This window comes from Ceratotherium simum, chromosome 12 (assembly GCF_057802395.1).
Source record: "Ceratotherium simum simum isolate JZ-2026a chromosome 12, ASM5780239v1, whole genome shotgun sequence".
In the NCBI taxonomy this organism is placed as follows: domain Eukaryota; kingdom Metazoa; phylum Chordata; class Mammalia; order Perissodactyla; family Rhinocerotidae; genus Ceratotherium; species Ceratotherium simum.
Window position 1 is genome coordinate 12,715,004 of NC_141911.1, and position 6,000 is coordinate 12,721,003.

The following is a 6,000-nucleotide window of genomic DNA, read 5'->3' on the forward strand; positions in this document are numbered from 1 at the left end:
TCTGTGATGTTTTGTTATAGCAGCCCAAATGAACTAAGACAGAGCATTATTACTGAGAAGTGGGGGTGTTGCTGTAACAAATACCCAAAAATGTGGAAATGACTTTGGAATTGGGTAATGAGAAGAGTTTTGAGGAACATGCCAGAAAAAGCCTAGATTGGCATGAACAGTATTTTAAAGGTGATTCTAGTGAGAGCTCAGAAAAAAAAGAGAACAGCTGTAGAAAAAGTTTTCATCTTACTAGAGAATACCTAAGTAACCATAAATAGAATGTTCATAGAAATGTGGATGCTAAAGTCCATTCTGATGAGGTCTCAGATAGCAATGAGGGACATGATATTGGAAACTAGAGGAAAGACAATCCTTGTCATAAAATGGCAAAGAACTTGGCTGAATTGCCTTCGCATTCTAGTGTTTTGTGGAAGGTAGTACTTTTGAGCGATAAAATTGGATATTTAGCTGAGATTTCTAAGCAAAGCGTTGAAGGAGTGGCTTGGTTCCACCTGACTGCTTATAGAAAATGTGAGAATAGAGAAATGAATTGAAGATGGAATTGTTAAGTAAAAAGAAACCAGAACTTAAAGATTTGGAAAATTGTCAGCCTGTCCACATTATGAAGAATGAGAAAGCGTATTTGAAAGAGAACACTGACTGATCATTTGATAAGGACATTAGTGTGGGTGTGAACCATGGACCTAGTCAGCCATCTCAACTGAAGCCAGGAATAGAGATAGGATTATATCAGCAGAAACATTGACAACTGGGACTAAAAGAAACCAAAAATGGGACATAATAAAGAAAGACTGTCAAGACTTCTTAGACCCTAACCACAGGATCATAGAGCTGTTTGGGTGCAAACGTGCACTATTCTTCAAGAAAAGAGAAGGACCCCAAAGGCGATTTGGAGATCATCAGGGCTGCCACTCCCACCAAAGACCTAGAGTGCAGCAGCCCGAGGAGCAGGGCTGCCTCCACCTCAATTTCAAAGGGTGGGACCAACACCCAGCGGAACTGTGAGGATGGAGCCACCTGCCAGAGCCCTGGAGGGCAACCCCCACCCCAACAGAGAATAGCAGCATGGGTGGGGCCACCTCAGGGAGCCACCATTTGTGCAGCACCCTACTGAGTTGTGGGGGTGACATTGCTACCCAGTGGGTCCAGAAAACAGGACCTTTACTCCAGTGGGTCCAGAAGGTGGGATCTCTGCCCCAGTGAGTCTGGAAAGCAGAGCATCAAGCCATAGAGGATTATTCTCAGCCTTAAGCTTTAATGGAATTTGCCCTGTTAGGTTTTAGACTTTATGGGACCCATCATCCCTTTCTTCTTTCTTACTTCTCCATTTTGGAATGGGATTGTCTGTCTTATGCCTGTCCCACCATTGTCTTTTGGAAGCATATAACTTGTGTGATTTCACATATTCACAGCTGAAGAGAAAATTTGCCTTAGGATAAATCATACATTGAGTCTCACCCATACCCAACTTAGATGATATTTAGATGATACTTGTGACTTTAGAGTTGACGCTGGAACGATTTAAGACTTTTGGAGCTATTGGAGTGGAATGAATTTTGCACGTGCGAAGGAATGAATTTTGGGGGGCTAGAGGTGGAATGTTATAGATTGAATGTGTCACCCCAAAATTCATACATTGAAATCCTTTCCCTCAATGTGATGGTATTAAGAGTGGGGTGTGCAGGAGGTAATTAGGTATTGGGAGTGGAGGCCTCATGAATGGGATTAGTGCCTTTATACAAGGAACCCCTGAGAGCTGTCTTTTTCCACTATGTGAGGACATAGAGCAAAGACAGCTGTCTAGGGACCAGGAAGTGGGTTCTTACTAGACACTGAATCTGCTGGCACCTTGATATTGGACTTCTCAGCCTCGAGAACTGTGAAAAATAAATGTTGTTATTTAAGCCACCCGGTCTATAGTAATTTTGTCATAGTAGCCCAAAGGGACTAAGAAAAGTATCTTTTAAGTTAGGTGTTTTAGTTCATTCATTTTAAGCAGTATGTCTGAAGGGTTTTTCAGTAATTCACATTTGAGGAGATATATAGCAGTAGTTATAAGAATGGAGGAGAGAAGACATTGTCAAGAGACACTAAAAATTGATTTACTTTTCAACTATTTGATAAGCCCAATGGAGAATTCAGAGACTTAAAAAGTTCCTAGGTATATGTTGAGAGACTAGGTTGGTCGTTATGCTGCTAACAATATGTAGAATGCCAGGTCTCTAGTCAGGGAACCTGGCCAGGGAGATGAAGAATTAAGTGTTGAATGCATTTAGTTGGAAATTCTTATGTGTTTATCAAGTTGGAGACTTCCACTAAGTTGTGAAATATTCTAGTCTAGAGCTTAACTGTCAAGACTGGGATTGAGAGACATCAACATATAAATGGTATTTAAACCATGGATGTGGAGTAGAGAGATCAACTGATCAACTAAAAAATAAAAAAAAAGGAGGCTTGAAAATAGAATCCTGCTCCAAGTAACTCTCCATATGATACTTCAAGTTCAAGGTCAGAAGGTGAGGAAAGGAATTATTTGCTAATGTTGGACAAAATGGAGGGATCAAAGTGATGGAGATATTGATGATGTAAATGACTAATAACATTGACTCCAATAATACTGATTTTATCACAACATAGACTTTCATTTCACATGAAATTGATCTCTAAAATCTTAAGTTTCACTAATCACACACCTACATACTGCAAGTGTCCTAATTTTCTTTTACTTACATTTCTTGTTTCTTTGTTTGCTACTTCATAAAGGCTATGGTCACAGAATGATATACTGAAGTTTCTAAGTTTCTGAAGTTGAATAGATCCAAGATAGGTTGTTGGATAAGTCAGCCACAGTTATTTTGTTTTTGTTTTAAATTCTTAACATAAACCCTTAAGATAAATCTTAAGCTAGATTGCCAGAAACTTTCATAAAAGTGGCTAATGACATGAAGGACTATAATAAAGAGGGAAAAGATGGGGCAGAAAAGGAGCTATTGTTATAATTCCATCATTTTAAATGGAGAGGGATTTTTACCTGAGTTGGAGGACTAGTGATCCAGGAATAGATATGAAGAAAGTAGAATGCTGACGTTTCCCTATCCTTTTCACATGAGTAATGAGAATAAAAGAAAAATGAAAAAAATCTTCCACCCATGCATGGAGAAAAAAGCATATCACCACCTCTGGGAGTGAGATGGCAGCTTTCTTAACTTCTCTGTTGTTTTCTAATTTATTATTTCCTGCTTTAATGTTTACTGCATCTTTCCTTTCTTTACATTCATTTTTCTGTCCTTTATTTTTTACGTCATGAAGTAGACATATTTACTTTTTGAGATGGAGGCTTTCTTCTTTTCTAATGCACTCAAGTATATAGATTTCCTTCTAAGTTCTGCTTTAGCTGCATCCCATAATTTTTATATGGCATTTTATATTTTATTTCAAATAAAAATAAAGATGAAATATAAAATATTTAAATTAATAAAATATTTAAGTAGAAATAAAAATATTTAAAATTTTGCTATGACTTTTTTGATTCAGAATATTTTATAATTATTTATTATAATTTTAATTATATTTACAGTTACATTATTTATAGACAATAAAATGTAATTTATATAAATGTGTTTCAAGTGTGTACCATTCAGGATAGGTAAAAGTACATTCATATTCTTGTACAAACACAGGGACAATAATGGACAACAAATTGACGTTCTTACTTTCAGTGTAATCATTGACTAGTTTCTCCTAAAATAATGTGTATTGTAATAATCAAACTATTCAGTTTTATCATCATCGTCATTAGGTGAATTCTGGTTTTTGTTTTTGTTTCTGTACATTTGTGGTAAGGCCTATGCTACAAGCTACAGATCAGAAGCTGACTTTTCTGGAAGAAACATCAAAAGAATAATATGAGATTAAGGACAGTACAAGGTACTCTTTATTAATACAAGCAACAGACTCATGAGAACAGGCTTCACCGTATTAGATGACATCCCACAATAAACTGACATTTTTCAGACACATCAGGTGATTGATCAGGATTTTCATGACTCATTTAGTCCAGTAGCAGGTGAGTTTTTGAAAAATATTGCTACCACTAACCCAAGATCAACAGAACAAGAATTAACTAGCCTAGAATGTAACTGAGAAATTTTAAATCATTCTGTTATTGTATCTATAGCCTCAATTTAGCAGGCTGTATCTGTACAAACTGAAATTAAATCCACTTTAAATGGAATCTTGTCTTAGCTGATCTCTCTGAATTTATAAAATAATATAAGAAAATTCTTACCATTAAAAGTAAATAAATGATCATGGAAACAATAATGATTCTCGAGGTAGTGCCATGTATTAATCGATCTTGAATACAATACCACATAAAACAATGGTTAAATATCATGCAAAAAGAATTAATTGATTTCTTTTACTATTCATGACTGCATAATCATTTTCATAGGCCAATAAAATTGTCTGTCGTTTTTTACTAGGCTTTATTCAGAAAAATCAAATCTATAATCATGACTATGCTAAAAATGTCAAATTTAAAGTCAAATATCATTTAATTAGGTCTGCTAAGTCCTCTGTTAAGCAACAAGGACTCTACTTCATGTGTGAAATGATGCCTATAAATCCTCTTAGACTATGTAATTACTGTCATTAAATAATTAATATCACTTTTATATAGACAAGAAATATTGGCAAAATAGGAGATATCAGTAAGAAAAAAGAGAAGCCTTTACAGTCAAAGAGGGTTCAAAGGAAATCTGATAGAGGTAAATCGGATGGCTCTTTTTTTTGATCTTGATAAACAAGTAGATAAGTGCAAGAGAAATAATTCTGGTTTATGAAAGTAATCACAATTACGATAACAGAGACTTTATGAGTCCTCCAGACAGATGTTAATCCTCACACTTTAATTTCATATGGCCGCCATTATGTTAACATAGTGGCTTTAACCAATATCTCTTATTATACATATGTTAAAAAAAATTCAAAATAAGCAAAACTTCACACTAATGGTACCAAGTCAGAAAGTAGCTAAAAAAGCTTATGTGAACAAATCCTTGAGCAGAAGGAGGCACTGTGAAAGCAAAACTGGTATCTTGTTCTGCCACCATGAGGTGTAATCATGTAAAATAAAGTCATAAAATAAAACTAACCACTTTGTACCCTGAAATAAAAAATACAAGAAAACCCAGAATAACTCTGTATAGAACAACTCCTCAACTAGAAAAAAATCTACCCTTTTCATATGTTTCTGATTCCTCAACAAGAACAACAAAATATTTTATCTATGACATTTACAAGGCTGATATCTACAGATATGTAATGATTCTCCTGTTCCTGATAATTGTGTGAGAAACCAGCCATTTTCCCACCAGTTAACTGTAAACTTGGGAGTTTTTTTTTTAATTCCTGTAGTATTTTCTATTTGGAAAGCCCTTCCTTTTGAAATCTGACCTTTCTTTCAAGACTTTGCAGGTAAGCTACTTTTTTTTTCATGATGTCTCACTGATGAACATAACTCAATATGAAATATAACGTGTTTACAATTCCCAACTCTAATGAACAATTGGCAAATACCACTTCTTTTATTGTTTATTTTCATACGAAGATTTATACAGAGAATGTTTTCTAAATTTCTTAAACAAAAATAAAAAAGACATTCATTGATAGGTGCTGCCTTAGAATGGAATCAATACTTGAGGTATAAAAGGAAAATAAAATCTAGTTCCTTGATAGTTCATTTTTCTGCCCTATTTTGAGAATATTCAAACCAAAGTGATAAAATGTTTGACTATTCCTTGTTATAGTTGACTTCTAGAGTAGATAATTAGGGCCGGCCCCGTGGCTTAGCGGTTGGGTGCAAGCGCTCCGCTGCTGGCGGCCCCGGTTCGGATCCCGGGCGTGCACCGGCGCGCCGCTTCTCCGGCCACGCTGGGGCCGCGTCCCACGTGCAGCAACTAGACGGATGTGCATCTGTGACATGCA